The sequence below is a fragment of the Anomaloglossus baeobatrachus genome, chromosome 6 (genome assembly GCF_048569485.1).
Source record: "Anomaloglossus baeobatrachus isolate aAnoBae1 chromosome 6, aAnoBae1.hap1, whole genome shotgun sequence".
In the NCBI taxonomy this organism is placed as follows: Eukaryota; Metazoa; Chordata; class Amphibia; order Anura; family Aromobatidae; genus Anomaloglossus; species Anomaloglossus baeobatrachus.
Window position 1 is genome coordinate 478155983 of NC_134358.1, and position 26072 is coordinate 478182054.

Consider the following 26072-nt stretch of genomic DNA (forward strand, 5'->3'; position numbering starts at 1 on the left):
GCCCTGTGTGAGCATAGCCTTACAGTGTTTCAGCTGTCCTCGGGTTACCCTTGGCCGACATGCACAGTATCAAGTGCACCCTCATGACCTGGCTGCCGCTAACCTCTGAGTTATCTCTCCTTGTTTCTCCTGCCATTTCTCTTATATTACTATACAATTCTGCAGCCTTAATACAAATAAACACAAAGAAACATTAAAAGTTTAATAATATTTTTATTTTTGAAAACATATTAGTTTATTTGCTTTCATAAAGAAATACATATATGAAAAATGATTTCACAAAAAAAGACTAACTTTATGGGCTGTGGTGTTGCAGATTTTTATCAACTTATGGATTTTATTGTGTTACATTATAAAGTGCAGATCTTTCTTTCCGTAGTCTGGTACACAAGGCTGTATGTATATATTTATACCATGTTTTTCCAAAAATAAGACACAGTCTTATACGTTTTTTGCCCCCCAAAAAAAGCACTAGGGCTTATTTTTGGAGGAGGTCTTATTCTTGGAGAAACATGGTTGGGTGGTAGGTTAACCCCCAAAAAATCAGGATCCCCCGGGCCACTTCCCAGGTCCTCCCTGAGATTGTCGGTGGGTGCTGCACGCCATCCTCCCCTGCTGCTGGCTGACGCTCTCACACAGCAGATCACTGACACACAGCAGATCGCTGATCACACACACATACATCCAGCATTAAAAAAATGCTTCCGGCCGCAGGGAATGATGGGAGGAAGTCACGTGTCTGCAGGTCCTGTTGCGGCAGGTCCTTGTGCTCCACCGCACAGCCTCTCAGGATTTTGCTGGCGAGAAGTGATCGGTGTCGCTGGATGTGGTATGTGTGCGATCCGATGTGTGTGTGATCCAATGTTTGTGTGTTTGAGATCGGATGTGTGTGTGTGTGTGTGTGTGTGTGTGTGTGTGAGATGGGATGTGTGTGTGAGATGGGATGTGGGTGTGAGATGGGATGTGGGTGTGAGATGGGATGTGGGTGTGAGATGGGATGTGGGTGTGAGATGGGATGTGGGTGTGAGATGGGATGTGGGTGTGAGATGGGATGTGGGTGTGAGATGGGATGTGGGTGTGAGATGGGATGTGGGTGTGAGATGGGATGTGGGTGTGAGATGGGATGTGGGTGTGAGATGGGATGTGGGTGTGAGATGGGATGTGTGTGTGAGATGGGATGTGTGTGTGAGATGGGATGTGTGTGTGAGATCAGATGTGTGTGGGGGCGCGATCACTGCAGGGCCTTCTGATCAGCGTCTGGTGTGATTGCGGGGTGCCCGCTTGTCTATAATGAAGTGTCCTGCAGTACCTAACTTATAGTATTCCTATTATAACAAAAGAGTATTAGACATTAAAGAACTTACGGTCCCACTACACAAACCCACGGATGATATTTCCTATGCCCTTTTTGTATGTCCACGACTCAATGTACCACATTGTTTTTTCCACTCTTCACCCCACTGTTGTCCCTTCTTTTTGACAAAAAAAAAATAAAATTCTAATTTACCTCTGGTTCCCTGACCTACCAGATAGCAATATCGACACTCTGCTCACCACAATAATTCTCCCTACACCTGTGTGCCACTTCAACACAGAGCCACAGGGTTGCATACCAATTTTTTCCTTTTTGAATTTATATGGGTACGTTTTTTTTTCCTTTATTAATTCATTTATATTTTTTTATAAATTCTTTTTTTCATCAATTCTTATTTACATTCATACTGGTTTCAACACTATTTTATGTTTTTAAAATGTTTTAAAGGGTAAATCAGGTGACCTGTGAGCCTTTTTTCAAATTTCAAAGTCCTGTATATAACGGTTCCCTTTGTATTGACTCTTGATGTACATCAGTGATTTTGATTCCTGAAAGAGTTGTATAGAATCTGAAACGCATTGCATAAATGAAAATCACGAAGACTACTTTTCCCGAGTGTTTTCCTCCATCCACAAGGCAGCGCAGGTTAACCCTTTCCTTCCATTCCACATATACTGAATTATCTCCTAGGTCTGCGGCAGCCACCGTGGTGATCACTGCTGTTCTTTTGGTATTTATGAGCCTCACAACTACACTAGGTGAGTTCTCCTGAGCATATTATTTTAATTTCCGCCAAGATAAGACACCATCTGCGCCTCTTTGTCTTTCCAGAAATAATTTGATCTACTTTGAACCATGTCATGTCACCGTGTTCTGTTAGGATTGCTACTTCTTGCCAGATGTATAGTCTCCTGATGAGGTTGATCAGATGGTTTGGCACACCCATATTCTCCATGGCATTCCAAAGTTTCTGGTGATCAACACAGTCAAAGGCTTTGCTGTAGTGGCAAAAATGTCGCTGTATGATCTTCAGTAGTATTTTGCAGGCATGACATATGAGTGCAATAATTTCCACAGTCTACAGCAGGGGTCTCAAACTCGGCTGGGTGCATGGGCCGCACAGAGGAAAAAAATAATTTGGGGGGCCGTATTCTTTGCAGGACAAAGTGACATTTTTATTGGTACCATATATATTTTTTTACACACCTTTTGGATGACTGATTTTCAACATTTTTCACTTGTTTATTATAACAAATGTGCACATTCTTTGGTTAAATCTAAAAAAAAAAATGATGTTAAAAAAAGTCATGCCTTTTTTTTTTTTTACATTTTATCCCTTTCTTGTAACTAATAGTGTTACAATTATCACTATATAGAAATTTTGGCCAACATCTTTTAGTAATGTTCCCTATCCTATAGTAATGTGCCCACCTTGTCCCCATCCTAAAAAAAAAAAATGACCCCAGCCTTGTCCCTATTCTATAGTAATGTCCCCATCCAATAGTATTATGCCCCTCCTTGTAATGTCCCCATCTTTTAGTAATGTCCCCATCCTATAGTCATGTGCCCACCTTGTCCCTATTCTATAGACATGTGCCCACCTTGTCCTTTATCCTGTAGTCATGTGCCCACCTTGTCCCCATCCTATAGTCATGTGCCCACCTTGTCTCCATCCTATAGTCATGTGCCCACCTTGTCCCCATCCTATAGTCATGTGCCCACCTTGTCCCCATCCTATAGTCATGTGCCCACCTTGTCCCCATCCTATAGTCATCTGCCCACCTTGTCCCCATCCTATAGTCATGTGCCCACCTTGTCCCTATTCTATAGTCATGTGCCCACCTTGTCCCTATTCTATAGTCATGTGCCCACCTTGTCCCCATCCTATAGACATGTGCCCACCTTGTCCCTATTCTATAGTAATGTCCCCATCCTGTAGTAATGGGGGGTGCAGTGGCGGCAGCGGGTGAAAGGTGATAATTTACCGATCGCTCTCGGCTTCCACCCACAGATTCCTGAGTGAAGCTGAAGGGGCGGTCTCTGGCCCCAGATCCACAGTGATTGGACAGATCGGTCACAAGGCCGGTCTCTCCAATCAAAGCTGGGGGCGGGTGAAACAGAGGTCACCCAGCTCCAGCCAATGATTGGTGCTACAGCTGCACTGATCAGGGCTGGATTTCAATGTTACAGCCATTTTCAATGGCTGAAACATTACAGTGGCTGTGATTGGCTGTGCGGCGTTCGTCAGCCAATCACGGCCTCCGTAGGTCCGGGGAGGAGACACCACCCCTCCTGAGGTCCCCTCCTCCCCGAATCTAAGGTATTTGCTATTTGCAATGCAAACAGCGATCACAGCCACCGGGGCGGGCCACTATCTCGCCATGACGTACTGGGTATGTCATGGATCCTTAAGTACCAGGAGCCATAACGTACCCAGTACGTCATAGGTCGCTAAGGGGTTAATGTGCCGTCCTTCACATACACAAAAAATAAAAAAAACACCATTCTTCTCACCTGTCCCGCGCTCCCTCGGCTCCTCACCTCTGCTTCTCGCTGTCTGCAGGCCGTGCCCCGGTGACTATCGCGGCCGGTGCAGGGGCCGCAGCCCCTGGCAGCGATTTATGTCAGATCAGATGGTTGTTTTGCCGGCGCTGCGCGCGCACAGTCCTTGCCTCTGAGAATGCAGCGCCGGCAAAACACTCATCAAAACACTCATCTAAAGTGCAGACAGTGGCTGCGGACCCTGCACCGGCCACGATAGTGACCAGGGGCACGGGCCTGGGGGGCGCACGAAGCAGCCTGACGGGCCGCATGCGGCCCGCGTGTTTGAGACCCCTGGTCTACAGCATCTCCTTTCTTCAGAATAGGAATAAACACAGATCTTGTCCAGTCCTTGAGCCATTTACCAGTTGTCCATATCTGTTTGACACCAGAGTATAATGACATTAACTGCTGCTTCAGAAGTCTTTATTAGTTCTATTGGAATATTGTCACATCCAGGTGCTTTGTTTTTTTTGACAGAAGCTTAAATCACAGCAACAACTTAAGGCTACTTTCACACTTGCGTTGAACGGTATCCGTTGCATTGCGTTGTGTAACGGATGCAACGGATGTGTTGCATATAGTGACACAACGGATGCAACGGATGCTGCAAAACAACGCAATTCGTTTTGATTTTTTTTTTTTTTTTTTTCCCGGTTTTACCAGCGGCAGACTATAGTGAACGATCAGCTGATCGTTCCCTGCAGCCGGCCGCTGGGTGATCAGCTGATTGCTCCCAGTAGCCGGCCGCCGGGTGATCAGCTGATCGCTCCCGCCCGCCGGGTGATCAGCTGATCGCTCCCTGCAGCCGGCCGCCGGGTGATCAGCTGATCGCTGTCACTTGCCGGCGCCCGGGCATGCCGGCGGGCGGGCGCTCAGCTGAGCGCTGTGACTTGCCGGCGGCCGGGCATGCTGGTGGCCGGTCATTCAGCTGAGCGCTGTCGCTTGCCGACGGCCGGGCGCTCAGCTGAACGTTCGGCCACCGCGAGCCAAAATAAAGTTTGATTTAAAAAAAAAAAAAAAAAAAAAAAAAAAAAAAAAAAGAGCATGCGCAGTGAAATCCAGAGGATTCCGCTGCTCAAAATAACGTTACATGCTGCGTTCCTCCCGCTGGGCGGAAGCAACGGAGCGTCGCCCAGCGGAAGCAACGCAGCTCCTTTTGGTACAATCCGTCAACCATACAAGTCTATGGGAAACAGCGGAATCCGTTAACGGATTCCGCTGTTTCCCAAAAGGGCGGATTGTAACGGAAGGAAAATAACGCAAGTGTGAAAGTACCCTAATCTGTAAAAATGTTCAGTTTGCTATCATTTCCAGCCTCCATCTCTTCCCGTATCAATGAGTCGTTCTTGTAAGAGGTGCCTAGTGTATTCTTTCCATCTTTCCTTCACCTGTTCTGGCTTCATTAGTCTGTTCCTGTTAGCATCTTTCAACACTTCCCTTTTTGGTTGAAACGTTCATCGTATCTCTTAGATCTTTTGGTATGCCTTCCTAGTCTTGCCATTCAGATGTTTGTTTTCTATCTCTGTACATATCTTTTGGTAATAAAGTTCTTTGTCTGCTTCAGTGGCTCCCTTTATTTTTTTACTGATGTTGTCTGCGTCCTGCTTGTTACCTTTTACCATTCATCCTTCTTTGTTTATCTTTAGGGTTACTTCTGTTAACCATGGCTGTGGGGGTCTCTTCTGCCTCTTGTTCATAGTATTTCTAGCTTCTTCAGTAATAATACTATTTATATATATGTGTCCATAATTTCTCAGGCTTTGTTTCATTGGTGTCCAGAGTTATAAATCGGTTGTGCAGATCATTTCAAAATACTTCAGGCATGTTGGTCAAATCGAAGTTGGAAACAACCTGTTGTCTAGTCCTTTTGCACAGCTTGACTCTAATTTTTGAAGTCAAAAGTTCAAGATCAGTTCTACAGTCAGCTCCTGGGTTTGTTTTAGTAATATTTCGAACACATCTGTAGTTAATCTGATTCTTGTAGGCCCTGTTTGGTGATGCCCATGTGTAAAGTCTGTTTGTTTGTGTTTTTTGAAGTTGTTCATGATGGACAGTTGATAAGTCGCACAAAAATCAATTAATCTTCTTCCAGCCTTGTTTCACTCACCAAACTTTAAAGTTTTCAATAAATTCCATGTTTGCCGTGGCTCCACTTTGGCATTCAAGTCTCCCAAGATAATGAGTATTTCTTCTTTTGGCATTTTGTCGATTTCATCCTGAACTTGATCATAGAACAGTTCAATATCCTTCTCTTTAGCATCTGTTGTGGTGCATAGACTTGTATAACAAACATGCAGTCGTATCGAGAGGACGATCACTGACTGCACTGTACTTAAGGACAGTGTCAGCCAATTTTTGGTTGAGAATAAAAGCGATACTGTTTCTCCTTCAGTAATCACTGCCAGAATAATAGACACAATGTTTAACTGGAAATGTCCACACTAAGTCCATCTTAGGGTATGTGCGCACTAGGCGTTTTTTTCACGCTGCGTTTTTATGTGCGTTTTTGTCTCAAAAAACGCACCCGCGACTAAAAAACGCGGCAAAAAACGCATGCGTTTTTGCCGCGATTTGGTACGTTTTTTGCTGCGTTTTTGCTCACTGCGTTTTTAATCAGTGCACAATGCCATTAAAGATTGTTGATGAAAAAAAAAAAAGGTCTGATGTCATTTCCTTCTTCAAAATGTTCATTGTATGCAGGAGAGCAGACTGCTGCAGAACTAGTGTATGCAGGAGAGCAGACAGCAGCTGCAGAACTACAAGGCTCAGCATCCTCCATCCAAGACTGTATGCAGTTTTTTGCCCAAAAAGAAAAAAAAAATGACATGGGCTTCGCCATATTTTTGTATGCTAGCCGGGTACAGCAGGCAGGTACGGGCTTGCCCCCAACCCCCAGCTACCTATTTGTACCCGGCTGGGAACCAAAAATATAGAGAAGCCCTTTTTTTTTTTTAATTATTTCATGAATTTCATGAAATAATTAAAAAAAAAAAAAAATGACGTGGCCTTCGCCTAATTTTTGAGTCCAGCCGGGTACAACTAGGCAGCTGGGGATTGGAATCCACAGTGCAGGGTGCCCAAGATTTCTGGGCACCCCCACTGCGAATTTCAGTCCGCAGCCACCCCAGAAAATGGCGCTTTCATAGAAGCGCCATCTTCTGGCGCTGTATCCAACTCTTCTAGCTGCCCTGATGCCGGGTGGCTAGCTAGGTAATAATGGAGTTAGGGCTAGCTGTATATTATCAGCTAGCCCTAAGCCCGAAATTCATGGTGTCACGCCAATATTAGACATGGCCACCATGAATTTCTAGTAATGATAAAAAAAAAAAAAAAACACAGAAAAATATTTTTATTAGAAATAAAACACAACACAATTAGTGACTCCATCTTTATTGAAATAAACCCCCCTCCGCAGTAATCCTGGGTCAGGGTCCCGCGCCGTCCAATCAGGATCCAATATCATCTGATCGGTTTGCTGGAAGGCAAAGCGATCAGATGATGTGTCAGGATCAAGTGCCTGAATCACATCACACATCAGCTGATTGTATAAAAGCCGATTATACAATCAGCTGAAGCATCGGTGCAAAAAAAAAAATAAAAAAAAAAAATACTCACTTATGTGCTGTGCTGATTACTGGCAGCTCCTGCACCGATCGATTGGACAGGAGTCTGATCCCGTCCGATCGCTGCAGGAGCTGCCGGTAATCAGCTGATGAAGTCCCCTGACGGCAGGATCAGCTGATAGCCGGCCGGGCGCGAAAAAGCCGGCGAGACTACGATCAGCTGATGCATCAGGTGACTGCATCAGGTGATCCACCGCCAGGTCCTGCAAGCAAGGTCCTGCCCCGGGGAGACTGCACACAGCCAGAGCGGCGGGACCGGGAGGAGATGGGAGCGGGCATGGCACCGGGACCCTGCAGACAGGTGAGTATATATGACGTTTTTTTTTTTCTACTCTTCACTTTGGTTTTCGCCGCTGCCTCCACCTCCCGCCCAGACATGGCGCCGCACGGAGCTGACATGCACAGGACGGGAGGTGGAAGCAGCGGTGACGGTACCGGGAGGATTCATGCTTCTATGTTTACCAACAGAAGGAATCCTCTTCCTGTACACGTCACTATACTGCCCACCCCTTGCGTTTATAGCTGCGTTTTTAGTCATAGAAACGCGGCTATATGCGTTTTTCATTGCGTTGTTGAACATTCATTGAACTCAATGGGTGAAAAACGCAGTGAAAAACGCAGAAATAATTGACATGCTGCATTTTTGTGGTCACCACAAAAACGCAGCTAAAAAAAAAACGCTGTGTGAGGACAGCACTTATGAAAACCCATAGACATTGCTGGGGAAGCAATGTCACTGCGTTTTCAGCACAAAAACGCGGTAAAAAACGCCGCTTAAAACGCGGCAAAAACGCCTAGTGCGCACATACCCTAAGTTCACTAATTCAGAGTAAGTAGAGTCGTGTTCGGCCCATTTCAGCTTTGACAATGTCACGTTTGCCTTGGTTGATGGTTTGTACATTCTGTCTGTGAGCACCCACATGAGGAAAAGAGGGGTTGTCTGCACAAGCCCTTCATGAAATGTCATTAGCCTTTAGCAGACGTGGCCAATTTCCGTTTTTTGTTTTTACCTACCCTTCCTTTCAAGAGCCAAAGCTTTTATATTTTTCTGTCCCCATAGATATAGGTAGGCTTATTTTTTTTGCAGGATGAGTTGTACTTTTCAATGTCACCATTCATTTTACTATATTGTGTACTAGAAAATTAAGAAAACCTTTGAAATCACAGTGAAATATTTAAAAAAAAACCCCGCAATTCTAACATTGTTTTTTGGAATTGTTCTTATGACATGTTGTGGTAAAAATAACCTAACACTGAGTCTCATCAGTACGACTGCAGCGATAAACTCGTCCATCAGTTACAGCGATAAACATGTGCCATATATGTACAGCAAATGTCAGTAAGGGGTCAAAAGAATATGAGCTAACCTCTTCACGGCATTTGACATATGTATATGTCACGCTAGGTACGGGGAAGTACCATGAAAACGGCGAAAAGAAAGGGAAACTATGTCTAGGGATGGGGAAGATCGTGACTCCCTGACCAAGCCTACCGCTGGACCCTGGTTTCCCTCACCACCCTAGATAGGTTCCGCACCTATGCACAGATCTGGATACCTGACCCTGGAGTGGGCCCTAAATAGGGAGCGGATGGGAGGAGTGCTTAGTAAACCTCACTAAGCACTAAAGATGACAAAGTGATAATAAAAAAACAGGGGGAAAGTGGAGGAACAACTTATCTCAATTTGACTCAAGAAGAGGAACTACAACAACTAAAAAGATTCTCCAGATCTGTACAAGTCGACTACTTGCACTGAAAATTTGTAAAGGGTATAAGAGCTATCACCAGCACCAAATAATAGGAAGTGATGGTATACAAAGGCACCAAGGGAAGTGCTGATGAAAAGCAGCTGAAAGGCTGAGGAACTCTGAAGGGTCCTAAAAGGGAAAGGATGAAAACAAAGCAGAAATATTATAAGGTAAGAGAGCAGTTTGCGCAGCCAAACACTGTGATCTTCTATAGCCGGACATCGCAGGACTGTCACCCATGACACACCCATGACAGTATAGGTACTTCAAGACGATCACGCATGGCACAGGAGATGTACCGGAACGATCATCGCCAGAGGCTTGGCATGTGTGGAAGAAAAAAAAAAGCAACATGGAGTAAAATGCAAACAAAAAGTCATATGTAAATAAAAAATGGTATAGCTGAAAACCATCTGGTCTCACAAAAAACACACAAGCTGCCACACAGCTAGATCAAGGAAGGAAAAAAAAAAAAAAAAAGCTATAGCTCTCAGAATATACCAATGAAAAAAAAAAAAGAATTTTGTTAACTTACCGTAAATTCTTTTTCTTATAGTTCCGTATTGGGAGACCCAGACATTGGGTGTATAGCTTCTGCCTCCGGAGGACACAAAGTACTACACTCAAAAGTGTAGCTCCTCCCTCTGAGCTTATACACCCCCTGGAGAAACCAGATCTAGCCAGTTTAGTGCAAAAGCTGAAGGAGAATAGCCACCCACAAGTAAAAACAGAGCAAGAACCGGAACAACCGGAGCCTCTGTCTACGACAACAGCCGGTGATAACACGCGGAACAAGAAACTGCCAACAGGCAACAGGGAGGGAGCTGGGTCTCCCAATACGGAAATATAAGAAAAAGAATTTACGGTAAGTAAAGAAAATTCTCTTTTTCTTTATCGTTCCTATGGGAGACCCAGACATTGGGACGTCTCAAAGCAGTCCATGGGTGGGAATAAACAGAAAAAAACTGAGAAGTAGGCAGAGCCTTACTTCACAAATGGGCAACAGCCGCCTGAAGGATGCGTCTGCCCAAGCTCGCATCTGCCGAAGCATGAGCATGCACTTGGTAGTGCTTTGAAAAGGTATGCAGGCTAGTCCAAGTGGCAGCCTGACAGACTTGCTGAGCTGTAGCCTGGTGCCTGAAAGCCCAAGAGGCACCGACAGCTCTGGTCGAGTGTGCCTTGATCCCCAGCGGGGGAGGCACCTGAGAACACTGGTAGGCCTCTGAAATGGTCGACCTAATCCAACGGGCTAAGGTCGGCTTAGAAGCAGAGAGGCCCTTACGCCGACCTGTGATTAGCACAAAAAGAGTGGTGACCCGCCTAAGAGCAGCGGTGCGAGACACATAGATCCGGAGCGCCCGCACCAGATCCAGAGTATGCAACGCTTTTTCAAAGCGATGAACAGGAGCCGGACAAAAGGAAGGCAGGGTAATGTCCTGGTTAAGGTGGAAAGAAGAAACCACCTTAGGGAGAAAGTCCGGGGTCGGACGGAGAACCACGTTGTCTTGATGAAAAACCAAAAAAAGTGACTCCGAAGAGAGCGCAGCCAAATCAGACTCTCCTGAGGGAAGTTATGGCCACTAGAAAGACCACTTTCTGTGAAAGACGAAACAAAGGAACCTCCCTAAGAGGCTCAAAGGGGGGTTTCTGCAAGGCCGTGAGGACCAAATTGAGGTCCCAGGGATCCAAGGGGCGCCGGTAAAGGCAGAATGATGTGAGACGCACCCTGCATGAAGGTGCGGACCTGAGCCAGCCGGGCGATACGCCGCTGGAACAGCACTGACAGAGCCGAGACTTGTCCCTTGAGAGAATAGAGGGACAGTCCTAGCTGCAGACCGGACTGTAAAAAGGACAGAAGGGTCGGCAAGGAAAAAGGCCAAGGAGCATGGCCAGAAGAGCGACACCAGGACAGGAAAATCTTCCAAGTCCTGTGATAGATCTTGGCCGAGGAAGACTTCCGAGCCCGAGTCATAGTGTTAATGACTTCAGGAGGAATACCAGAAGTCGTCAAGATCCAGGACTCAAGAGCCACGCCGTCAATCTGAGAGCCGCAGAATTCTGGCGGAAAAACGGACCTTGTGAGAGAAGGTCTGGTCGGTCCGGAAGATGCCATGGCATCTCTATGGACAGATGGAGCAGGTCTGGGTACCAAGCTCGCCTGGGCCAGTCCGGAGCAATGAGGATGACCCGGCGGCCCTCTATTCTGATCTTGCGCAGGACTCTGGGCAAGAGAGCTAGAGGGGGAAACACGTAGGACAGACGAAACTGGGACCAGTCTTGAACCAGAGCGTCCGCTGCGAAGGCCTGAGGATCGTGGGAGCGAGCCACGTAAACGGGAACCTTGTTGTTGTGACGGGATGCCATTAGGTCCACGTCCGGAGTGCCCCACTTGCGGCAGATTGACTGAAACACTGCCGGATGCAGGGACCACTCGCCGCTGTCCACGGTTTGACGGCTGAGATAATCTGCCTCCCAGTTTTCCACGCCTGGGATGTGGACTGCGGATATGGTGGACTTGGAGTCCTCCGCCCATTGAAGGATGCGTTGTACCTCCAACATTGCCAGGCGGCTGCGTGTCCCGCCTTGGTGATTGATGTAGGCAACCGCTGTCGCGTTGTCTGACTGGACTCGGATGTGCTTGCCCGCCAATAGGTGGTGAAAACCTAGGAGAGCCAGGAGCACGGCTCTGGTTTCCAGCACATTGATCGAGAGGGCTGACTCGGACGGAGTCCAAGTGCCCTGTGCTCGGTGGTGGAGACATACCGCTCCCCAGCCGGATAGACTGGCATCCGTGGTGAGGACCACCCAGGACGGAGCCAGGAAGGAGCGTCCCTGAGACAGAGAGAGGGGCCGAAGCCACCACTGAAGAGAGCTCCTGGTCTGTGGCGACAGGGCCACTAACCTGTGCAAGGAGGAAGGCCGCTTGTCCCAACAGCGGAGAATTTCCAGCTGCAGAGGACGCAGATGGAACTGGGCAAAGGGAACAGCATCCATTGACGCTACCATCTGACCCAGCACCTGCATCAGGTGCCTGATGGAATAACGGCGGGGCCTCAGCAGAGAGCGCACCGCCAGTTGGAGGAATTGCTGTTTGATCAAGGGCAACTTCACAAGTGCCGGAAGAGTCTCGAACTGCATCCCTAGGTACGCGAGACTCTGGGTCGGAGTCAGAGTGGATTTGGGCAGATTGACCAGCCACCCGAATTGGACTAGAGTGGCGAGAGTGAGCGAGACACTCCGCTGACAGTCTGCGCTGGATGAAGCCTTGACTAGAAGGTCGTCCAGGTAAGGGATCACTGCCAACCCCTGGAGGTGCAGAACCGCAATCACTGCTGCCATGACTTTGGTGAATACCCGAGGGGCCGTGGCTAACCCGAAGGGAAGAGCCACGAATTGGAAATGTTCCTCTCCGATTGCAAAAACGTAGCCAACGCTGGTGAGAAACTGCAATTGGCACATGCAGATAGGCATCTCTGATGTCGATGGATGCCAGGAAATCCCCTTGGGTCATTGAGGCAATGACTGACCGCAGAGATTCCATGCGAAAATGCCGCACCAGAACGTGCTTGTTGAGAAGCTTGAGATCCAGGATGGGCCGGAAGGAACCGTCCTTTTTGGGGACTAGGAAGAGATTTGAGTAGAAACCTCTGAACCGTTCCCGGACGGGAACCGGTACAATTACTCCGTTGGCCTGCAAGGATGCCACGGCCTGAGAGAAGGCGGCGGCCTTGGAGCAGGGGGGAGTTGACAGAAAAAATCTGTTTGGCGGGCTGGAAGAGAATTCTATCCTGTAGCCGTGGGAGATGACATCCCGCACCCACTGATCGGAGACGTGTTGAAACCACGCGTCGCCAAAGTGGGAGAGCCTGCCACCGACTAAGGACGTTGCTGGCACGGACAGATACTCAAGAGGAGGCTGCCTTGGTGGCAGCAGCTCCTGCGGTCTTCTGTGGACGCGCCTTTGTGCGCCAGTTGGATTTTTGGTCCTTGGCTGAGTTAGAGGACGAGGCCAAGGGCTTAGAGGACGGCCAGTTGGAGGAACGAAAGGAACGAAACCTCGACTGGTTCCTACCCTGGACAGGTTTCCTGGTTTTGGTTTGTGGCATGGAAGTACTTTTCCCGCCAGTAGCTTCATTAATTTTATCCAGTTGTTCACCGAATAGCCTGGACCCAGCAAAAGGGAGCCCAGCCAGGTACTTCTTTGAAGAAGCATCTGCCTTCCACTCTCGAAGCCACAAGATCCTGCGGATAGCGAGGGAATTAGCCGAAGCCACCGCAGTGCGGTGAGAAGCCTCCAGCATGGCAGACATGGCATAGGATGAAAAAGCGGAAGCTTGGGAAGTTAAGGCAACCATTTCGGGCATAGATTCCCTGGCGAGGGAATGCATCTCCTCCAAGGAAGCAGAGATGGCTTTGAGAGCCCACACTGCTGCAAAAGATGGGGAGAACGAGGCCCCTGCCGCCTCATATACAGATTTGGCCAGAAGGTCAACCTGGCGGTCAGTGGAATCCTTAAGAGAGGTGCCATCAGCCACTGATACCACGGTCCGGGCTGAGATTCTAGACACCGGGGGGTCTACCTTTGGAGAATGAGCCCACTCCTTGACCACCTCCGGTGGAAAAGGAAAACGGTCATCAGAGCCACGCTTTGGGAAGCGTTTGTCAGGACAGGCCCTAGGCTTGGTCACAGCAGCCTGAAAACTGGAGTGGTTAAAGAACACACTCTTTGACCTCTTAGGCAAGGTAAACTGGTGCTTTTCTGCCAGAGATGGTTGCTCCTCTGATACTGGCGGATTGAGGTCCAGTACAGAATTAATGGACGCAATCAAATCACTAACATCTGAGTCACTTTCGGACAGATCAATGGGGCACATGGAGGTAGCCTCCGAGCCCCCTGTAAAGGCATCCTCATCGCCCTGCGAGTCAGCCTCTGAAAAGGAGCCGCGGGACGAGAAAGGGGAGGGAGCCCTACGTCTCCTCTTAGGAGGACGGGGTCTGGGACCAGATGAGGAATCCTCTGTGAGCTCCGCTGAGAAAGCCCTAGCAGCAGAGGCACCCTGTAAAGGGGGCTGATGCATGTTCAGCAAAGTCCGGGACAGCTGTCCCATGGAGTCGGCAAAAGACTGGGAGATAGACCTGGTTAAGGATTCTACCCAAGCCGGGGGTTCAGCCACAGGAGCCGGAGCAGCCTGAGAGACCACTGTGGGTGCGATTCCAGGCTGAGGCATTGTCCGGTTAGAGCAGGCATCACAATGTGGATAGGTGCTCGGTTCAGGCAGTATATGCTTACATGCAGTGCATACTGAATACAGCTTTGGAGCCTTGCTCCTCGTGTGTGACATGCTGCTGGAGTGGGGGCTCTGCTAGAGTGACCCCCAGAGAGTATATACAGAGGCCCACAACCAGAGGTTGTGGCTTACCAGACCGCTGGAGCGATGTTGTGCGCCCTCCAGATCCCGAAGCCCGGACCCCCAAGCACCTCAGCAGGGATGCTGCAGCCAGCGATGATCGCAGAGCAAACGCTGATAAAATGGCGCCGGAGCGAGGAGAGGGGGCGGGACCACTCAGAGCGGGAACTGGAGGGCCAAATAGACTTACAGGGGAGGAGACATGTACTCAGTGAGGAGTGTCTCTCCCCTGTGCAAACCAGCCGCTGGGCGGAGCCGCACTGTCCCTCTGCATGAATGACATGCGAGGGCAGTGAAATCGAAAGTAGGCCTCCGGCAAAGCCGGGGCCTAAATTTGAGCGGTGCGGCCGGCGCGCAGGCACCATCGGCGCGGTTCTCAGGCGACAGCCAGAGAACCGGCCGGAAATGTCAGAAAACTCACTCAGCACACTCTCCCACCATAATAAAGTATAGGGACCCCCAGAATATAAACGTCTCAGGTACTTAGCTTGCTGAGATGCAGGGTTCCAAGTCCCTGGGGATGAGTGCTCCGTCCAGCAGGGTCCTGAAGGGCTCCGGATGGAGACCGGTCTCCTGCAAAGCATGGAGAACCGTGCTGGCTCCCACTTCAAGCCAGAGCCCGAGGGATGGTGAAGGAGCGCGGCATGTAAGGCTCCAGCCTTGGAATCAACCTTAACAGCACCGCCGACACAGTGGGGTGAGAAGGGACATGCCGGGGGTCCAGACTTGGACCCGCTTTTCTTCAAACTCTTTCCAAAAAAAAAAAAAGAAAAATCAGATGAGAATGCATGTGTGGATGTATGCCTCCTGAACACAAAGCAATGAACTGGCTAGATCTGGTTTCTCCAGGGGGTGTATAAGCTCAGAGGGAGGAGCTACACTTTTGAGTGTAGTACTTTGTGTGTCCTCCGGAGGCAGAAGCTATACACCCAATGTCTGGGTCTCCCATAGGAACGATAAAGAAATGAGCTTTTTGTGTACTCCCTGTAAAATCATTTTCTCGGAGCCTTCATTGGGGGACACAGGACCATGGGTGTATGCTGCTGGCTCTAGGAGGCTGACACTAGGCAAATAAAAAAAAAAAAAAAATAGCTCCTCCCAGCTCCTCCGACTGGTAGGATCCTAACTCAGCTTGGTGGAGAAGCAGTAGACTAACCATAGAAAGGTACATAACAAAAAAGGTCCCGAAGAAGGCACAACCAAAGGGGGGAGCTGTGCCCCCAATTAAGGCTCAGAGAAAGATTTCACGGTGAGTACAGAAAAATCTTTTCTCTCTCGCTTCATTTTGGGACACAGGACCATATAACATCCCAAAGCAGTCCCAAGGGTGGGGACAAAACAAATTTAGAATAGACGTCAGGAGTCACAGACTGGACTATAGATGGGTTGCAGCTGTCCACAGGAACTTCCTACCAAGGCTTGCACCAGCTGAAACAACAGTATACTCCTTATAAAACTTGGAAAAAAAGTGTGCAAACTGGTCCACGTAGTAGCCTTGCATATCTGGGTAGCAGAGCCCTGGTGATGAACAGTCCAGGAGGCCCACCCCCCCCCCCGAATGGAATGCGCCTTATGATACAGAGGAAGAGGTCTACCTTTGACCCGCTACGCCTTCGAAATGGCAAAATGAATCCAGCACGTAATAATGGATTAACACTAGAACTACTGGACTCGTGACACCTATATAGAAATACATAGTGCAAAGTAGTCAAAATGACTACCTCAGTAGTTCTAGTGTTAAGGATGTAGGTAGACCCTTGCTCGGACCAATTGGAGTAAGAAATAAGGAAAGGAAACTGTTCAAGAGAGATAAACATGCCGATCCAACTTATGTAATAACATAATAAGTTTTATTTCTATAGCGCCAACATATTCCGCAGCGCTTTAAAATTCAGAGGGGACATGTACAGACAATATGAGACAATACAAAATATCAAAATTAAGATACCAGGAGGAGTGAGGGCCCTGCTCGAAAGCTTACAGTCTACGAGGAAATACGGGAGACACAAAAGGTGAATGGGGAAGAAAAGCTTGTCATATATGGTCCAGCCATTGATTTAATAGGGAATTAAAAAAAAAACAGCTGCGTGGACCGGTCACCAGCCAGAATTTATAGAGGTACAGAGTGTAAAAAAGTACATGAAGATGAAGGAACCAGAAGATACAGGGGACAAGAATTGGAAATAAATTTTATGAAGGGCAGAAAGGGACTAGATTATATCAGGGCAGTGAGGTGATAGGCTAGTCTAAAGAAATGCGTTTTTAGGGCCTGCTTAAAGGTGTGGATATTGGGAATTAATCGGATTCTTCTTGGTAGTGTGTTCCAGAGCATAGGCGCAGCTCGTGAGAAATGTAATGAATGCTCCCATGAACTTGAAGGATTCGGGCAGAAAGACAATGTCCTCATTAATGTGGAAAGGAGATATGACCTTCGGAACAAAGGAAGGTACTGGATGGAGCACTGCCTTGCCCTGATGAGGTACCAGATAGGGGGAACGATAGGACAGGGCAGCTAGTTCCGATACTCGCCTGAGAGAGGTAATAGCCACCATGAAGGAAATCTTTCAGGACAAAAGGAGAAGAGAGGACTCCTGAATAGGTTCGAAAGAAGAAGCCTGAGAGCACAGATAACCAGGTTAAGATCCCAAGGATCCACGGGACGATGAACAGGGGAGGCGATATGAGCCACACCCTGAAGAAAAGTTTTAACCTGGGAGCGAGAAACTAAGTCCTTCTGGAAGAGAACTGAAGGGGCCGAGACCTGACCCTTAGGGGTACTGAGGGACAATTTGGAGTTCAGACCAGACTGTAGAAAGCAAGGACATTCAGAAGAAAGAAGCGCAAAGGAGGAGCAAGAATGTTCTTGCACCACCTGAAAAAAGCCTTCCACGTCCTGTAATAAAGGACGAAGAGGGCTTGTTGGCCCTAATCATAGTCTGAACAACCCGTTGGGAAAACCCAGCCTTTGTTAGAATCACGGACTCAATTGGTCTGGTAGTAGATCCGCGTCCGCCTCCATAGACACTAAGCAAAAAACTGAGTTAGGATTCTACCATTCGATGGGTGTAGGCTGCTCGGGAGGAGCTATTCTTTTTTTTTTTTTTTTATTTGCCTAGGGCCAGGCTTCTAGAGCCAGCAGCGTACACCCATGGTCCTGTGTCCCCCAATGAAGCGAGAGAAAATTTTCTTTTCCTATCAAATTTTTTTTTAAGGTGTAAAAGTGGCAGAACATAAAAAAAATATATTATATATACATAGACAGACACACACACACACACACACACACACAATATCAATGACATATCGCTGTAGTCTTACTGACCCAGAGAATAAAGCTAACTTATACATTTTCAAACACAGTGAGCAGCATATTTAAAAAAAAATATATAATTCCTAAACTTATGTTTCTTCTTGATTCTGCTCACAGAAGTCAAATAAAAAAATGGCCCAAATTGGTACCAATAAAAACTTGAAAAAAACAAGCCCTCATATGACTCGTCGGCAGAAAAAAAAAGCCTTCGAATTGCAGTTATGTAAAAAACCTTTGTTTTGTAACAGTGGGTTTTTTTTAGTGTGATAGTAGCCAAGCCTTAAAAATAAAAAAACTTAAACCTGGTATTGCTGTAATCGTACTGAGCCAAGGATAAAGCCGCCTAATCACTTATACCGCAAAGTGAACGGCGTATTTTCTGAGAAACTCCAAACAAAGAAATTCACTGTAATAAGGTAGAGGGAGTCACTTTGCAATCTGGCCTGTGGTGCGACGGTGTCCACCTTTTTATATGTCTTAAGGCGTGCATCAACATGCAGTCCGCAACTGTTTTGATCACCTTTAAAAAGACAGACGCTGCTCAACCGAGGCAGAAAGGAGTCCAGAGTAACTCTGCTGCCTCATTAGTGAATGTATCTGTAAGGGGTTACACCTGAATCATGTATTTCGGAGATTTACATGGAAACCCAAGTGTAAGTGCTCAACATAGAGCACATGATAAATGTGAACTGATCCAAAATGTTCTCTACCTAAACTGCAACATATTCAACTCAACCCACACAAAAAAATACAAGTCCCCACTCAAGTCCATCATCTGTTAACGAATATATAGGGGGCTTCCATGCTACTGGTAGCACAAAGGCTCTGGAAAATCACTATGGATCCCCTACTTTATCCGAAATAAAAGAAATGCAGCAAAATCTGCACTCCTATATCCAAATGCCCTTGTCCCTTATGATCACCACAATATGTCATCCACACATTTGGCATTGTTGTAGTGAGGAGAACCCGCTTACTGTAGGGGATGTGTCTCCAGAAGCATAAACTGGGCACAATGCACAGGCACTACAAAGTACTGGGCACAACAAAGGCGTATTTGCAATTTTTAAATCTGCAACAAATCACTGCGTTTGACTCCATGGGTGTTTTCCAGAGACAAATTCAGCAATACAGCAGTTATTAAATTCCCACTGGGTGTTAATTTTTAAAACGTGGTCACTTGAGGGGGTTTCCACTGTCCTGGCACTTAAACACTCTGAAAATGGAGTTCACAATCTATTCTATGAAAATCTGTGCCGTAAAACTTCAAATGCAGTTCTTCCCCACTCGAGCCCTGCAGTATGGCCCGAAACAGTACTGTACAGTCACATGTGGGGTATTGCCACATTCAGGAGAAATGGTGTAACATTATAGGACCTCTTTTACCTATTCCCCTTGTGAAAATTGGAAATCTGGGGTTAAAAACATTTTAGTGCTAAAAATAAATTTTTCTTCACCGCCCAATAGTATAAAATCGTTCACTGCACCCCCTAGATTCATTGAGAGGTGTATTTTGTAAAATCGGGAAACCTAAGGGGGGGTCCTCGTGTAACAAATTTTAATGGTCCATTTTCTCCTATTACCCTTTTTGAAAATTAAAACTTTGGGGCAAAAAACAACATTTTAGTGGAAAAAAAATGGTAATGAAAAATTATTTACTTTCACAGCCCAATGTTATACAATTCCGTGACTCACATAAGGTTTAAAATTACTCACTACACCCCTAGATGAGTTCCTTGAGAAGTGTAGTTTCCAGAATGGGTTCACTCGTGCTGTTGTGCGCCCAAACAGTAGTTTTCCATTACACATGGGGTATCTGTGTACTCAAGAGAAATTGTATAACAAATTGTATGGCACATTTTTTTCCTGTTACCCTTGTGAAAGAAGGGAATTTTGTTTACTTACCGTAAATTCCTTTTCTTCTAGCTCCTATTGGGAGACCCAGACAATTGGGTGTATAGATTCTGCCTCCGGAGGCCACACAAAGTATTACACTTTAAAAAGTGTAACCCCTCCCCTCTGCCTATACACCCTCCCGTGGACCACGGGCTCCTCAGTTTTGGTGCAAAAGCAGGAAGGAGGAAACTTATAAATTGGTCTAGGGTAAATTCAATCCGAAGGATGTTCGGAGAACTGAAGACCATAACCCAAAAGAACAGCCAGCCCAAAGGGCACAGGGGTGGGTGCTGGGTCTCCCAATAGGAGCTAGAAGAAAAGGAATTTACGGTAAGTAAACAAAATTCCCTTCTTCTTTGTCGCTCCAATGGGAGACCCAGACAAGTGGGACGTCCAAGAGCAGTCCCTGGGTGGGTAAAAGAATACCTCAATAAGAAGAGCCGAAAACGGCCCCCTGTTACAGGTGGACAAACGCCGTCTGAAGGACTCGCCTTCCTAGACTGGCGTCTGCCGAAGCATAGGTATGCACTTGATAGTGCTTTATGAAAGTGTGCAGACTAGACCACGTAGCTGCCTGACACACCTGCTGAACCGTTGCCCGGTGCCGCAATGCCCAGGACGCACCTACAGCTCTGGTAGAATGGCCTTTCAGCCCTGAAGGGAGCGGAAGCTCCGAAGAACGGTAGGCCTCGAGAATCTGTTCCTTGATCCACCGAGCCAAGGTCGACTTGGAGGCCTGAGAGCCCTTACGCTGGCTAGCGACAAGGACAAAGAGCGCGTCTGAACGGCGCAGGGGCGCCGTGCGAGACACGTAGAACCGGAGTGCTCTCACTAGATCGAAAGAGTGCACAACCTTTTCACCCTGGTGAATTGGATTAGGGCAACAGGAAGGCAAGGAGATATCCTGATTTAGATGAAAAGGAGATACCACCTTAGAGAGAAATTCCGGGACAGGACGAAGAACCACCTTATCCTGGTGGAAAACCAGGAAGGGAGCCTTGCATGACAGCGCCGCAAGCTCAGACACTCTCTGAAGAGAAGTGACTGTCACCAGGAAGGCCACCTTCTGAGAAAGACGGGAGAGAGACACCTCCCGCAGCAGCTCAAAAGGCGGCTTTTGAAGAGTCGTCAGGACTCTGCCAAGATCCCAGGGTTCCAACGGACGTTTGTAAGGTGGAACCATGTGGCAGCCACCCTGCAGGAACGTGCGGACCTGCGGAAGCCTGGCTAGACGCTTTTGAAAGAAAAACACGGAGAGCGTGGAGACTTGGCCCTAGAGAGAGAGCCGAGGGACAAACCCTTGTCCATTCCAAATTGTAGGAATGAAAGGAATGTGGGAAAGGCAAACGGCCATGGAGGAAAGCAGTTATCAGCGCACCAGGATAGAAAGACTTGCCAAGACCTGTAATAAATCTTGGCTGACGTTGGCTTCCTGGCTTGTCTCGTGGTGGCAATGACATCCTGAGATAACCCTGAAGACTCTAGGAGTCAGGGGCCAATGGCCACCTAGTCAAGTTGAGGGCCACAGAACTCAGATGGAAAAAATGGGCCTTGTGACAGCAAGTCTGGGCGGTCTGGAAGTGCCCACGGTTGACCCACCGTGAGATGCCACAGATCCGGATACCACGACCGTCTCGGCCAGTCTGGAGGGACGAGAATGGTACGACGGCAGTCGGACCTGATCCTGTGTAGTACCCTGGGCAGCATCGCCAGAGGGGGAAACACATAAGGCAGTCGAAACTGCGACCAATCCTGGACTAAAGCGTCCGCTGCCAGAGGTCTGTGATCCTGAGACCGTGCCATGAAGGCCGGGACCTTGAGAGATCGACGTCCTGCGTTCCTCAGCGGCCCTGACAACTGAAAAAAAAATCTGCTTCCCAGTTTTCTACGCCCGGGATGTGAACTGCGGAGATGGTGGAGCCTGTGGTTTCCACCCACTGCAGAATCCGCCGGACTTCCTGGAAGGCTTGACGACTGCGAGTGCCGCCTTGGTTCGCGAACGGCACTGCCTCCATAGCTGCAACCATCTTCCCCAGGAAGTGCCTGAGGCGCCTTAAGGGGTGTGACTGACTCCGAAGAAGTGATTGCACCCCCGCCTGCAGAGAAAGCTTTTTGTCCCTGGAGAGTCGCCAGAGCGACGGCAAGGCTTTGTTGACACGCCGCCTGAGAAGGGGCCCAGAGGTTCTGAAGGAACGAGCCACAGGACGAGAACTGAACTCTATCCTGTAACCATGAGACAGAATGTCTCTCACCCATCGGTCTTGAACTTGTGGCCACCAGGCGCCGCCAAAGCGGAAGAGCCTGCCACTGACCGGGGATGCGGCTAGGGGAGGCCGAGAGTCATGAGGAGGCCGTTTTGGAGGCAGTGCCCCCTGCGGCCTTTTGGGGTCGTGACGTGGGCCGCCACGCATATGAGTTCCTCTGGCCTTTCTCCGGCCTGTTGGACGAAGAAGAATGTGGCTTGGCGGAGGGACGAAAGGACCGAAACCTCGATTGGATTTTTCTTTGCTGAGGTCTCTTAGGTTTGGACTGGGGTAAGGAGGAGACCTTTCCCTTGGATTCCTAATAATATCATCCAATCGTTCGCCAAATAAACGGTCGCCAGAAAAAGGCAAACCAGTTAAGAACCTTTTTGAAGCCGAGTCTGGTTCCCATTCGCGCAGCCACATGGCCCTGCGAACTGCCACGGAGTTAGCATATGCTACAGCCGTGCGGCTAGTGGAGTCCAGGACAGCGTTCATGGCGCAGGATGAAAAGGCTGATGCCCGAGAGTCAAAGACGGAACATGCGGAGCAAAATTCCATGTGACAGCATTAAACTCCTTCAGACAAGCCTAGATTGCTTGGAGAGCCCACACGGCTGCAAAGGCCGGGGCGAAAGACGTGCCCGTGGCCTCATAGATGGACTTCACCAAGAGCTCTGTCTGTCTGTCAGTGGCATCCTTCAGTGATGAGCCATTTGCAACAGACAACAGACCTAGTAGCCAATTTGGAGACTGGAGGATCCATCTTGGGAGAATGAGCCCAACTCTTAACGACTTCAGATGGAAAAAGGGGTAACACGTGTCAGTGTGACGTTTAACCCTGCGCTTGTCCGGGACCGCTCCGGGTTTTTGGACAGCATCCCTGAAGTTAGAGTGATCAAAAAACGTATTGCGTGTACGTTTGGGGAACCGAAACTGGTGTTTCTCCTGCTGAGAAGCCGACTCCTCTACAGGAGGAGGCGGAGGAGAGCGAACCAGCACCTGGTTGATGGACGAGATAAGATCATTTACTAAAGGCGTCCCCCTTAGGAGTATCAAGGATAAGGGTGAAGTCAGGGCCAGAGCCCTGAGATCCCCCGTCCACCTCGTCTTCCTGAGAGTCCTCAAGCTGGGATCCCTAGCAGCGTGAGGAAGTCGGGGAAGAGTCCCAGCGAGACCGCTTAGCCGGTCTTGGACTGCGGTCCGGGCAGGAGTCCTCCGCCTGAGACCTAGGGCTCAACCTGGGAGCGCGCTGCGGCGCTAACCAAGCGAGGCCTGGATGAGACAAGCTACAGGGTCAGGGCCTGTGAAAGGTCCGGTCTGGACTGCAATGCCTCAAGGAGCTAAGAAGACCATTTGATCATATGAAAATGACTGAGGGCCAACACCTGTGACTCTGTTCTTGCAGCCTGCTCAGGGGGAGCAGGGGGGTCTACATGAGCCGAGGGGCCCACCAGTGCCCGAGGCTCCGGCTGAGCAAGCGAGGCAGGAGTCGAGCATTGCTCACAGTGAGGGTAGGTGGATCCCGCAGGTAACATAGCCCCACAAGAGGTACAGACCGCGAGAAAAACCTGTGCCTGTTGTCTCCTAGGAGAGTGACCACTGAAGGTAAATGTGAAAAGAAAAGGGGATACAGTCTGTCCGAACAGAAATATATATAATATATACATATGTATCTGGCACCCTAGGGGGACCAGAACCGGGTGATGTTTTCACCCTGAGCTCCGCTGAGAAGCACCCACCGGCAGAATGCCAGAAAATGGCCACCGGAGTTCTCAGGGGAGGAGTGGGGCCGAGGGCGGCGCCAGCAAAGAGCGGGAGTCTGGGTTCCCCACAGTGGTCAGTGAGGGGGGAGGAAGACATGCAGGATGTTCCAGCCCTCACATCCGACGTCATGTCGGTAATCCCGCCCTTACCCCTGACAGGCAGGTCCGAGGGCGGGATTTTCGCGACTAGGCCGCGGTGAAGCCGTGGACTAAATTTGAGGCCGCGCCCGACCAGCAGGCCCGGTCGGCGCGGAAGTCCACCTGCCTCCTCAGTTTTACAACTACCGCGGCTTCCGGGAAGAAGGTGCGCTCCCTGTACAGTCCCCAATGGGGACACAGAGTACCTTTAAGTAGCAGGGCCCGGTCCCTGTGGTTGAAGAGGCTCCGGTCCGGCAGGTTCCACCAGGGGCTGCGGATGCAGCACGGTCCCAGCAGATGGATGACCGCTCAGGTCCCACTTCTCCCAGCCGCATAAGGGATGGTGAAGGAGACGGCCTGTGGCTCCAGCTTCCGTACCCGCAATGGGTACCGTCTGGGGTCCCCACAGTGGTCAGTGAGGGGGGAGGAAGACATGCAGGATGCTCCAGCCGTCACATCCGACATGTCGGTAATCCCGTCCTTACCCCTGACAGGCAGGCCCAGGGGCGGGATTTTCGCGACTAGGCCGCGGTGAAGCCGGGGACTAAATTTGAGACCGCGCCCGACAAGCAGGCCCTGTCGGCGCGGAAGTCCACGTGCCTCCCCAGCTTTAAGACTACCGCGGCTTCCGGGAAGAAGGTGCGCTTCCTGTACAGTCCCCAATGGGGACACAGAGTACCTTTAAGTAGCAGGGCCCGGTCCCTGGGGTTGAAAAGGCTCCGGTCCGGCAGGTTCCACCAGGGGCTGCGGATGGAGCACGGTCCCAGTAAATGGATGACCGCTCAGGATCCCACTTCTCCCAGAGCCGCATAAGGGATGGTGAAGGAGACGGCATGTGGCTCCAGCCGTTGTACCCGCAATGGGTACCTCAACCTTAACAACACCGCCGACATAGTGGGGTGAGAAGGGAGCATGCCGGGGACCCCGTGGGGGTCCTCTTTTCTTCCAACCGACAACTAAGTTATTAAAATGCATGAGTGGATGTGTGCCTCCTTAAACACAAAGCATAAAACTGAGGAGCCCGTGGTCCACGGGAGGGTGTATAGGCAGAGGGGAGGGGTTACACTTTTTAAAGTGTAAAACTTTGTGTGGCCTCCGGAGGCAGAAGCTATACACCCCAATTGTCTGGGTCTCCCAATGGAGCGACAAAGAAATACTAAATTTGGTGCGAAAACGACATTTTGTTTGCGATTTCGTATTTTCACAGCTCAACATTATAAAATTCTGTGAAGCACCCTTGGGCTCAAGGTGCTCACTACATATATAGAGAACATCCTTGAGGGGCCTAGTTTCCAAAATGAGGTCACTTGTCAGAGGTTTCCACTGTTTAGGTACAGTACTTTAGGAACACTGCAAATGTAACATGGCATCCACTATCTATTCCAGCCACTTTTGCGTTTAAAAAAAAAAAAAAAAAAAAATCAAACGACACTCCTTCACTCCCTTCCAAGCCTTGTGACCAAACAGTAGTTCTCCACCGCATGTGAGGTATCAGTGTACTCAGGAGAAAGAACAACAAATTGCATATCACCCATGTGAAAATTTCGACATTTTCAAAATATTTATTAAAACTTCTTCTATTTTCACACAAACACAAAAAAGTATTGTTCTTAACTTACCACTAACATGAAGTACAATATTTCACACAAAAAAACCTCTTCGAATCACCGGGATCCATTAAAGTATTCCAGAGCTATTAACTCAAAGTGACAGTAGTCAGAATAAATAAATCTATGAGCTCCCCTGATCCTGCCGCTATTATATTCACAGACTGCAGTTGGAGTGCAGTATGTGAAATCTCTGCTTGCACAGCAAATAAGTGTTTTTTCTGAAAGAATTTGATTGACAGTATCTGGGATGCAGGGGAGTAAGAGCACGTCCCCTGAGAAGATACTGATACTGCTACACTGTGATTAGGAGTATCTAGAAGGAAGGGGGAAAAGTGCACGCCTAAAGAGAAAACTGAACACACACCCAGTTGCACTTCAAGCAGAGAATTCACATACCGCCCTCTAAAAGAAATAAAATGTGAATCTCTCTGCATTAAAGCAAAGCAGCACAAAACAGAAAACAGCGGTCAAA

General features: G+C 48.6%; 1 protein-coding gene across 1 annotated transcript in view; it reads right to left on the reverse strand.

The window, feature by feature from the left end:
- The window catches only part of STK31 (serine/threonine kinase 31), a 267725-nt gene that overhangs the window by 34849 nt on the left and 206804 nt on the right, over positions 1 to 26072 (reverse strand). The gene's annotated exons all lie outside the window — the stretch shown is intronic.